The sequence below is a fragment of the Cornus florida genome, unplaced genomic scaffold, assembly GCF_030987335.1.
Source record: "Cornus florida cultivar Cherokee Brave unplaced genomic scaffold, ASM3098733v1 CherokeeBrave_3.0.0_Hap2_Chr04, whole genome shotgun sequence".
In the NCBI taxonomy this organism is placed as follows: Eukaryota; Viridiplantae; Streptophyta; class Magnoliopsida; order Cornales; family Cornaceae; genus Cornus; species Cornus florida.
Window position 1 is genome coordinate 30,097,436 of NW_026775574.1, and position 12,778 is coordinate 30,110,213.

The 12,778-nt window shown below is 34.9% G+C and overlaps 1 pseudogene; it reads right to left on the bottom strand.

Annotated features, from left to right (window-relative positions):
- The window catches only part of LOC132304885 (alpha-glucan water dikinase, chloroplastic-like), an 81,137-nt pseudogene that overhangs the window by 21,435 nt on the left and 46,924 nt on the right, over positions 1–12,778 (bottom strand).

Below are 12,778 nucleotides of genomic sequence, written 5' to 3' on the forward strand. Positions count from 1 at the left end.
TCAATAATAAAAGTTAATTGTATACACTCACTGTTTATTTATAAGAGGATCATATTATGAATCATATACCTAGTAGCATAATGTTAGAGAATATGGTATGAATACCAGATGTACCACATATGAACACACTTATTATAATAGAGATTGAAAATAATATATGAATTCCCTATTGATGCGTTAGCATCATCTAGTACACAGATTCTTGCATCAGTACATTGATGTAGTGGGAGGATTATCATCCAATCCGACAGAATCGTGTTTTTAGGTGAGATTGTTATGGATATCCCTGTTAAACATGAGTTGGACCCAGTAAGCTACACGGAAGCGTGAACCGATATGGATACAGATCGTTTTGGCGAGTTACTATGAAATCAGAGTTGGAATCTATGTATTCTAATAAATTCTGGGATCTTGTAAAACTTTCTAGTAGGGTGATTCCTATAGAAGGCAAGTTAATCTACAAAAAGATATCAGAAGACTTCTTAGTGAATAAATCATGAGTGTACAAGGGAATGTCATTATTTTATTGATTCTATATATATATTGATGACATCATACTCATTTAGAATGATGTGGAAGTTTTGTCATCGATAAAGAGGTAGTTGTTCAATTACTTTTAAATGAAGGATTTTCAAAATGTAAGCTATATTCCTAGAATCAAGCTTTTGCAAGATCAGGTTAAAAGGAAAATAGGCTTATCTTAATAATCCTACATTGATAAAGTTTTGACCATGTTTGGTATGCATAACTCAAAGTATGAGTTCTTGCTTGATTGACATGGATTGCTCTCTCCAGTAGGTAGTTTTACAAGACTGACAGAAGAGATTGAGCAAATGAGACTGGAACTATATGCTTTAGCATATAGGAGTCTCATATATGCTATGGTATATACTAAACAGGACATCCGCTACATAGTAGGGATAGTCAATAGATATCAGTCCAATCCTGGACTTGATAACTGGTTATTGTGAAAAATATCATTAAGTACCTAAGGAGAACCAATGATATCATACTCATTTATGGATGTGATGATATGGTACTAGTCAGGAATGCTAGTTCTGATTTTCAATTAGAAGTAGATACTATGAGGTTCATGACTTAGTATATGTTCACTCAATGGAAAGGAAATCAGTTAGTAGATTGTTAAGCAGATTTCAACTGCTGACTTAAACCTGCAGGTGGAGTACATTGCAGTTTTAAAGGCGGCAAAGGAAGCCTTTGGGTTTGATCTCACTGATTTAGAGGTTGTGGAGCATACTAGCCTGCCTATCGAGTTATATTGCGATAATAGTGCAGAAGTAGTCCAAACAAATGACCCAAGGTTTCATAGAGGAACAAGGTACATTAAGAGGAAAGTATCATATCCTACATGATATTGTCCGACAAGAAAATATGCTCATGGCTAGATCATTGCATTGGAACACAACTTTATTGATCTATTAACAAAGGTGTTATCGATCAATAGTTTTGATCATCACCTGGATAACATTGGAGTTAGATGCAATTTGAATTAGCTATGAGGGCAAGTGGAAGCTGTTGGGATTTATATGCCCTGGCATAGCAAATTCCTATCTGGATTATAGTGACATATATTCCTAACGTTTCTGAAATATTTAAACTTTATATAATTGGTGAATTCAATGTATTATGTTTTAATTCATTATAGAATTGATAGTGCCCATTTGATTACAAGAGATATTTATATATATGTATGTGATGGCGATCAATGCATGGTATATAAATAGTAATCATAAATTGTTCATAGTCAGTAATTATGGATGGACTCATAATTAATTAAGACTTGAACTGGATCCGCGTTAGGTTGAGATATATTGCGAGAGCCGTCGTATGCAATTGCTCCCTATCACCGTCATGACATTTGACTCTTAAGTATGAGAAAAGTATAAACTCTTGTATTAATTAATAATTACTTTGATTTGTTCGGCGGATTCTTTGGGATTCTTAGACCGACACTTTGGGTAATTATGTAATTAATAGTTAGAGGGTTATATTTTTTTCAATATTTGCATCATTACTACTTGTATTTATTTTGTATTGATTATGGTTGATCACAAAGTAAATTCGAAGGCCTTCGTGTGTTTTTAGACAAAATGATTTATTATATATTTATTTATTTAAATTATTATTTTTGTCAATCAAATGTTTTATAGTGATCGAGTCAGAAATAATTAAAGGTATCAAAATAAATATATTAATTAAGTAGTCGGATTGATGGCTTTATTTATCCGATAACTAATTATGCATAGAGGGGTCCAAGTGCGATATTGACTTAGAGGTTATTTATTATTTAATTGGAGTTCAATTAATTTCTTTTAGTGGAGTAGAAATTAATTTATGAATTAATTGAATTGGGTCCATGGACCGGGTCAATTATTAATTCATTATAGCCAATAAAATAATAAGCCCAATGGATTCTCACTCATAGCCCAACTTGATATTGAAATCATATTAGATTTGAGACATGTGAATTAGAGATTGAGAAGGATTTGTTGTTTCCTTTTCTTTATCTTTTTGTTGCCTATAAATATACATGGTCTATGTATATTTTTGGGTGTGATTTTTGGAAGAAGGAAAAAGGAATATATTTTCTCTCTCTAAAAAATTAGGGTTTATGTTCTCATCTAATGGAAGCTCCCACAAGCCTAGTTTTCCAAGGTCATTCATAGAGGCTTATGAGTGATTCCTAAAGGCAAAATAATTACCAAGAAGATGGAGATCCAAGGAGAAGGCATTTTGCTAAGGGATTTACAATAAGTGAGAACATTCACTTTAGAGGAAAGTTTTAAAGGTTTACTCAGACTTTTGATGTAAGTATTCAATCCATTAATTGAATGATACATCATATTTTTATTTTTGCATAAAACTTGTCTCTATGTGATGAATCAAGATCTATGAATCAAAATTCCTCAAAAAGTTTTTAAAACTAGCACGTTTCTCTACACATTGTCTATTACAAACACACTGCGACGTTTAAATAAGAAGTGGGAGTTTGCAACATGGCTGTCTCTTTCAATAGGAGGAAGGAGGAAAACATAATTGAATATGAAGTACTAAAGTGAACTGGTGAACAATATCTATAGTCAATCCATAAAATAGTGATGCTTGCCTTCTCTTGTTTAGGAGTATAAATCTGTTTACCATTCCTCTCCCACCTCAAATATGCTTGAACCTGTACAAGATCTTCAGGAACTGAAACATTAGGGATCAGCTTCTCCTTCAGTGGTAACTTGACTGGAAATTCTGACCATTATTTTTGAACCTACCAATAAAAGAATTGAGGAGAAGAAAAGGACTAGATACAGTCATTTCTAAAGATTATGTTAAAGCAACACAGCTTGTGAAATTTCCATGCAATTACCATTTATTGTGGGCTTCATCGAATATTAGAAACTCTATTGCTTGTATGGCAGGATCATCAATCTCTATTTTCACTAAAGAATCAGAGCCAGACTGTAAGAGAAACAATGGAAGAAAAATTAGCATCTGTCTGCTTACATCAGTAGAAAGGATGCTCCCCCATTTTCAGTATTCTTAAAGTCGATTATATTTGCTTTTGGAACTTACTTTCACAAAAGGAGTTCTAAGAGCTCTTTTTTATATACTTTAGTGCCATTTGGACGATGAGTACGAAGTACCCACTTCCTGGAAAAAAGTGAAAGAAAGGCGAAAAAAATAAATTAAAATGATGTAGGTGAAAATTTAATGGAAATTTCTGTAAGTACAAATGAGCTTACTCTTTTTTATTTTGTATCGCGCCCCAGTGTAAAAGTAAAGTGTTGCTATTATTTCTGACATGGATATCAACTAATGAAATAGAACCTTGAGTTGGAGAACTAACAGCGACCTATTCAGTTGCACAATTGGATCTCATGTCAATATGAGTTATTCTGAATCTGATTCACTTTACAAGAAGCTTTAAATAACTCATTCGTCTAGACTTAATAGAAGCCAAGTCTAACTATATTTGAGGTCAGCTATAAGTACCTAACACCTAAACTATACGTACGTGTAATCCTATACTTTCATCAAGGTTGAACTTCTCTACCAGCTACTATAAGGCAAGAGAGAGTCATGATAAATACACATCCAAACAAGAAACGAAGGCAGACAGGCATGCACACACAGTCTACCAGACACACAAAATAACACATGTATCTACAATTTCATGCTCATGTGTGCTAGATATTGAGCATTAATCTCCGATTGATTTTCAATAACTTGGAGAAACTTTTTTCTGCAGCTGTTAAGAAAAGCCAGGAGCAAGCAGGTTTGAAGACATCATAACTTTTGAGGTATGACTGAACAAAAATAAAAATGCTGAATGTAAACAACGCTTTACTTTCAGGGAAAGTGTAACACAAAAGTTAAGAAGAACTTCTTTAATCGACAATTTTAATAAACTTGTCCAATGAGGAGGACAGGACGAAGGAGATCGAGATATGGATTGGCATAGAGGTGTAAGATTGAATCTTTTAAAAGCTACAAGGCATCCAAGGAATGATGAGCATCACGAACCAAGCCTTCGTACCTGAAACAAATCCCCAGTAACTTCGGGGTGAGTAACATAAAACTACTCGTAGGAAATGAGCATGCATCGACCTAGCATTTTACAAAATTATCACCTTAAGGTGAAACAAGGTGAAACATGTCAAGGGGCTCATGCCACCTAATGTCTATGTCAAAATGAGACTCAGGAAGCATCCTAAGTTACCTTAGATCATTTCTAGCACAAATCACATCATTCATGCAATTTAACCATATAGAAACATACTATATAACGCGATAAGATATATGTTCTGAACAGTATCAATTTGCAATCTAAGATACGAAAACAATTAAAGTGGGTCATGCCATCTAGTGTCTATGTCCAAATGAGTCTAAGGAATCATCCTAAGTTACATTAGAACAATAAAACACAAGTCACGATATCGATGCAATTTAACCAACATTGGAACTTCCAATACCACCCATAAAGCATGATTTCTCAAGTTAACATCTTGAAACTCCAAAATGGAAAATCAAATAAGGATCAACAAGTTACGATATCATCTAGTTATCAACTTGAAATGAAATGCGAAATCAAACCAGGTGGATACTTGGACGTCACGCCAGATCAAACCGATGCCATAGTTACTTTAGGGTTACTAGCCCACGGGTAACCTCCCTATGTGCACACTAGACTTATAGAGGGACAATCCCCCGTACTAGAACCATGTCTTAACCTTAGTCAAATAATGACATCTCAAAGTTTCTAAAATTAACAAGTTGTGCAATAACGTATATAACAACATGTATATACAAGATAATCAACTATCTACTACGCACAACCAAAATTGGAAACACATACAATACATATTCTAAGTCCATAACTACTATGGTATGAAAGATATCAAATACAAAATGTGCAACTTATTACACAAGACAATGATATATTCAATAAGGAAAACATATTCTCATGAATATAAATATAACAACTATGTTATCGAATGTTCAAAATGTAACCAAGTGAATATACAACAAGTCCAAGTCCATGATTTAAACATAGAAACAACTTCCAAAACACAATTAAATCCATAGAGCAATTAGATAGAATTTAATTAAATAAAAATAATTAAATTCTCTAAATTCCAAATTAATTCCAAATAACCTCAAATTTATATATGTTGAAGGACATATCATGGTCATCACATATATAACATTAAATAACTAATTAAGTGATTAAAACACTTAAAATAAAATTAATTAAGCTAATTAATTGTAATACCCCTAATTTTAAAAGGATAGTCCTGGTATTTTAATTAATAATTTAATTATATTTTTATTGGTTTAATTGTTTACTTGCTTGTTTTATTTGAATTAATTGTTATTCTTTGATTTATTTGACTTAAATTGAATTAATTGTTATTATTTGATTTATTTGAATTAAATTGAATTAATTGTTATTATGTGACTTATTTGAATTAAATTGAATAAATTGATTAATTATTTTTATTTATTATTTGTCTTTAATTGAAGTATTGCAATTAATTAGGGTTTTGTTTTATTTTCTTTACGTTGTAGCCGACTTAGTTCTCTGTCTCATATTACACTTAGGCTTAGGTTTAAGGATGGCCTATAAATGTAAGTATTAAGTTTTGCTTAGGGTTTTAGAATCCTTTTCACGACTGTGGAGGCAGAGAGAGAACAGAGGAGGGTTTACAGTAGTTGGATTTCGCCGGAGAATTTAAGAAGACAACGGTCTGAGATCTAAAGGCAAGTTCTATTCCTAACTCTCTCCCTCTGACTCGTGTTCTTTACATGACTAAAACAACTCCAGGACTAAATAAAGATTAAGATTAAACTCGATTGCATGTCTGAGATACTTAAAACTGGACGTGTTTACAAGTTGGTTATTGTTTGCTTTAAATTCTTTCTTGTGTAACTCCTGATTTACTTTATGTTTTAATTGATGTCAATTAATGAATAAAGGATTTAATCAGTGCTGGAACACCTTAGGAAAACATTAAACTTAATCTGGTTCGCATGGGTGATCACTTGAAACAGTACGTTCATGAATGGGTAATTGTTCCGGTTTAAATTCTTCTTGTATAAATTGTATTTTAATTGATGTTGGTTGATGAACTAAGAGTTTAATTAATTTTGGAAACACTCGGACCTAGTATTAGACACCTAAGAGCTTTAGGAATGGAGGACAGATGATCAGAAAGTCAAAAAATAGCTGGCGTCGGAGAAAAAGGAGGCTGGGAAGAGTGGAGGCGGCTCCACCCTTCAATGGAGGCGGCTTCATTGAAGTGGAGCCGGCTCCACACTTTATTGGAGGCGGCTCCACATGTTTTTGGAGCCCGCTCCTTGTTAAATTTTTATTTTTCTTCCGTTTCCAATAAGTTTTAGCTACAATGGTTGGATTTTTGTGGTTCCAATTGGGTTTAGGGCTGTATGTGGGAAGTATAGATGATGCTTAGAGACATATTAAGGCTTTAGGAAGCATGTTAATAATCTAATTATTATCATCACTTGAACAATATATGGTTTAAACAAATTAGTACACTGTTTTAGAGTTGGAAGATTTAAATTGCTTAATCATTTTTGTTAGCAATTTTATGTGAAGGTTTATATAATTGAAGCTTGTATCGCAACATACTATGATCATGTATTTCAATTATGCTCTTTGGGGATGAGTTGATGTATAGTGGTATTATGATTTAAATTTATCAATTTTCTGGATCTTGTAGACCAGTATGAACTAAGCATGCTTATGTATGTAATTTTACTATGCTTATTGATGCTTATATTATTATTTTTAGTATCAATTGTTGGTTGTATGGATTAGTTGATATTTACTTTCATTATCTATATTATCAACTACTGGATGGATGGATTGTATGCACCGGTATGGGACTGTGGCATACTAGGGACGAATTAGTTTCAAAATACTAAATCCTACCTATACGGAATAAGGGAATGGATTATAAAATAAATCCTACTTATATTTAAGTCAGATCAGCTGAAACAAAGTTGAATGACTAACGGATTACTTGTTATGGATATGTAAGTATGTGTAGCTGAACAAGCTGAACGACTAACTGGATTTATTATGAATGGACATGATAGGATGTTACATATATATTTATGTTACCGCGATATGAGCTTGAGTCTCAAAGTCGACGGTTAGGGAGCGTATATGCAGTAGGATGCGTAACTGGCTATGTTGGTTAAGGTATACCCTGTTAGGCTTAGGTAGTCATACCCACTCAGGTGTTTTTTGCATGTTGCCTTCTACTCAGGTTAAGACCCTCATCATAGTCCAGTGAGAGTCCCATAGTATGGATATATATATATATATATATGTATGGACTACATAGTGATTGTTGAGTTGGTTAGGATGTACATGTGTATCAAGTCTCTGTTGGATTGTAGTAGGATGGAACTTGTTAGTGGGCCTGACCCACTTCTATTTTTCAGGTATTTGCCAGTTCCAGTTTTAGACCTGATCATTCTGAGCAAAGACTATCACTCACTCTTCCGACGATGTAGGACTTCTCTCCATGGTTTACTTTAGATGTTCTTTTAGTAGTTTCATTTTAGTTTGGATTTTTATTAGGGGTCCACTAGAGATGGATTCCCGAGTTGTTTAAACTATTTGAGGTTTTGGATTATTGATTTTCTAAGCATTTAATTCGAAAGGATTTTATTCTAGAATTCATTCAGCTTTTATTTATTTCTTAATTCATTTTGTAATCTGTGTTCATTTTAAATATTAATTGTTTGATATTCCCTCGGGTTTGGGTTTGGGCCTGATCAACCCGTGTCTCGAATCCGAGGGGTATCACATTAATTAATTTACTCTAGATTTTTAAACAACTCCAAATGCTCTCAAATTAATATATACTCAAGAACTCACCAAGGCCTATTTTAATATCACATTACAAGTTTATTAAATACTTGATACAACTATGTGAATTAAACTTTCATAAAAGATAAATCTTAAATAAAAGTTGCAAATCTTATTCAAATAATCCCACTTTAATATATATCAACCACCATACCAAGATCTAAATTTCTAGCATGCCACAATTTAATTCTAAGTTGAATATCATCATAAGAATTAAATCTTACACAAAGAAAATAATTAAATTAAATTCTAGATTATGAACAAAAGCATGCGTACAAGTTGTATAAGCATCATTAGCATGCAAGACAATAAAAAAAATGAAACTATAACACCCGCTACCTCCATTTGAGATGAAAATCTCAAAAGCCACCAAAATGAAATGGCTCCGAATTTGATAATACTTCGGGGTTTTGTCGGGGACAACGCCGTGAACATTAAACTCCAAAGATGACCTACAAAAATCCTAACTTGACCTCAAACTCGAACTCAAAAATTGGCCAAAAACGGGTTCTAATAAGGGGGAAAGATGCGCATAGTCAAGACAAACACAAAACACAAAGGCACTATGACTTTTTAACAAAGGGAAGGAGGTTTAATTGAGAGAAGAAGGGTGGCAGCCCCCTTGGGCTGCCATGGCAGCTTCTGGTAGTGCATGAAGAAAGGGGAAGATCACTTTTTAATCTTATAACCCCCTATTTATAGGAAAACCCTAAAAGTGCCCCGAAAGGGCCCTATCGAGTCCGGAAAAGTGAAATTTAAGTAGATGCGCTCAAACGGCAAAACTCCGTGAACGAAAATGAAACGAAATGAGAAAATATGAACAACAGAAGAAATAGCATTGAAAACTAAGTCTCGAGCGGAGAGATATGCCCCGAACAACTTCAGCAGTAACCGGGGCTAAAAACCCTGAAACTGGGCAAAAATGACCAAAAGACAATTCTAAGAGTACACGACTAGACAAAAAGTGAAAATGAATCTCATACGAGGATCCAGGCTCAAAACGAGGCATTTTTGCAATAACTTTCATTAATGCACAATGGCCCCTCCAAAAAGTGAAAACTGCACTAATGACCCAGAATGAAAATATATTCCAAAAATATTTTCTTAAAAACCCCTGAAATAAAATATCTTTAAAAGATATTTACGAAAAACACCCCAAGAAAAGAAAAAGATTCTGAAACACTATGCATCCATACCCTAATGGACACCGGGAGCAACCAGAGTACTTTATTACAAAAGTAAAGATACGTATTTTGTGAAAACCACTTAGAATGAAGATATGTGAAGTTAAAAACCAACTTCGAGCACGAAAAATGAGGTTGTGCCAAAAAGTGATAAAAGGGGAAAAGACAAAATATGGAGAAGGACGAAAAGTTAATAGTATCGAAAAACGAAAAATGTGGAAATGACTCGGTCCTTAAAGGAAGTTGTTAATCCAAAGGAAAGAGTCTTAGAAACCATTTCTAAGCACTCGAGATGACACTAAGTGATGAAAAACCAAACACAGAATAGAAAAAATAACGGAAAAAATTTATCCGCAAAATTTGAGGAAAAAGGAAAGGAAGAAAATAACTGGGTCATTACTACCTTCCCACCTTAAAGGGATTTCATCCCCGAAATCCAGGCCCAACAAAAAAAGGTGAAACCAGAACAACTACGGAGTACATCTCCGAGTGTCCCAGACAACATGCTACGAAAGCAATCCTAAAACTGAAAGATAACGCACAAACCATTGTCATTCACACCCACATGCTTACGACAGGACAACCCCTAAAAAGAAAAATGACCATACGGCCACATGACAAGTCAAAGGTCACATACAAAACCCAAGATCAGATAAAGAAACGGAAAGCAACAACCGTAAGCATTCCTCCTAATGAACCATCATACCGATCTAAAAACAACCACCAAAAGAACTCCAAGATAACCATGTATCAAATCAAGGTACTGAACAAAGACAATGTGGCAGTACGAATAGCGACCAAAACCCGCCCATAATGTACTCAAATGTGTGGTAGCAATGATAGTACCTAGCGCTCGCCCACACTTACTCGTCAGTAAGGTAGCATCGACGACAACTAGCACCCGCCGACAACACACAACTTGTCCGATAGCATGACAGTATAAGGCACTAGTTTATAACCTGCCCCCACTAGGTCTACCCATGAAACTTCTCGATACAAATGACATCAATGTCGTGAATCATCATTACTAAAAGCAATCCGGTAACTCAAGATTCTGTAAGAGCTGAGACATGGTCCAAAGACGTTGACATCCCGGCTACTCTCAAAACCCTAACGACTATGCTATAGGTACCTTCTGGCTTAAGGTCTCAATCCTCAATACAACAAAACCAACAACTCCAATGTCACAAAACAATCCTATTAACAACATCAATCAAGAATCCAAAGCCTGACAGACAAATCAACACCACCAGGAATCAAAACGAATCTCAGTACAAGACATTTCATCGAAAGTCCCACATATCTCCTTGAAACAGATCAACTACAAAACCACACCGGAATTAAACATCGGATCAAAATCCCTTTCACGGATAACTAAATCCTCGAAAAACAAGTCCACCACGTGGCACACACATCAAAATCCTAACAACCTAGGTCACAAAATAAGTCTCCCAAAACCGTGCTTGGCATTACCAAGCTAAATCAAAATTCCTTAATTTCAGTCCATAAACAGTCACTGGAACTACGATTCCTCAAAACTATGCCTAGCCATAACTAGGACGAGAAAACTCCACAAACAAGCCATATCCAACAGCAATCCCCCAAAACTTCTCCTAAGAGTCAACCACATCTAGGTCTCCAAAAACCAAAGCAAGTTTCCAAAAGACATCCTCAAAAGAGCATCGAGCTCACTTTACAAATCAAATAAATCCTCAATGATATGGACACAAGTCCCCGTAAAATGATCTCACATAAATCAACTCACTTTGAGCACCATAACTTCGTCAACAACCACGACAAAAACTCCCTATGGGAAGACACGAAGGAAAGGAACCACCAGTCCTAAGAAGGACAACACCACAACTCCACCTCTGAAACAAAAGACAACAAGGTCAAAGATTTCGCCCCCTATATGGGAGTAAGTCAACTAAAATTCACCAAATCCTCACCAAGGACTCAAGACAACAACGGCGATCGTCACGGACCAACCAACCCCAAAACCGTGCATAAAGCAACGAAGAAAAGAGACTCACTCCTTGTGAAGTCCCAAACACGAACCAAGAAAAAGAGGAGAAACCCTATTATCCCACAAGTGGCAACACATCAAATAAGAAAATGGAGCATGCTTCTCACCTTAGGGAAGTAGACAGCTTAAGACAAAACAAATGTGAAAACTCCTCTACAAAGAATCTCACAATGAAACCATTACAGAAACCGGCATATAACTACGTGCGACCGAGGGAAACAAAAGGAAAACCAAACATGGAAGTCATGCATATGACAAGGAATGCAACTACCAAATAAGTAAATCTACTCACATAGATAAAGTCAAGAGTACATGCGGCACGTCTCCACATAAACACAAAAGCATGTCATTAAAGCACAACAACAACACGACATCTCTAAGCATATAAATAAGGCATGCTAATGTCACACAACAAGAAAACAAATGTGGATAGACCTTCACCTACTCATACATTGCAATAACATAAATCATACTACTAACATGGTAGTAAACGAAACTGTAATGAAACGATCATTTTCTTTCCTTTTCTTTTCTCAGATTTTCACGGATATTTTTTTTTTTCCGTTGATCTTTTCCTTTCTGAGTTCGGGTTCTCGTCACTTAGTGTCATCTTGAGTGCTCGGGGATGATTTCCGAGACTCTTTTTCATAGATTGACGACTTCCTTTGAGAACCGAGTCATATTCACATTTTCACTTTTGTGACACTATTCACTTTTCGTCTTTTTCTCGGTTGTCACTTTGTTGGCATAACCTCACTTTTCGTGTTCGAATTTGATTCCGGTTTTGCATGCATCCACGATATTTAAATTCCATGCTATATGTATTTTTACTTTTGTAGCAAAGCATATGACGACGGCGGTTCCAATACGCCAAACTGAATGTAGTGAATGTGTGGTTCAAGAAAAGCCTTTTATGTCAAATTTAAATTTATAAAAACCACTACCAACACCACTACTAACGTAGAAAGAGTGAGTAGGGATCGTCCCAAGGGATTATACGTGTTGAAATTTCAACTTTGACTCTAGCGTACCAAATGATTGCAAAAGAGAATTGGGTTGGTTGATTACTTCTAGAAAAGAATTAATTAAAATGCAATAAAATAAAGAGTAAGTAAGAAGGAAAGGTCTTGGGGTGTAGAGATCACCACCAAACAA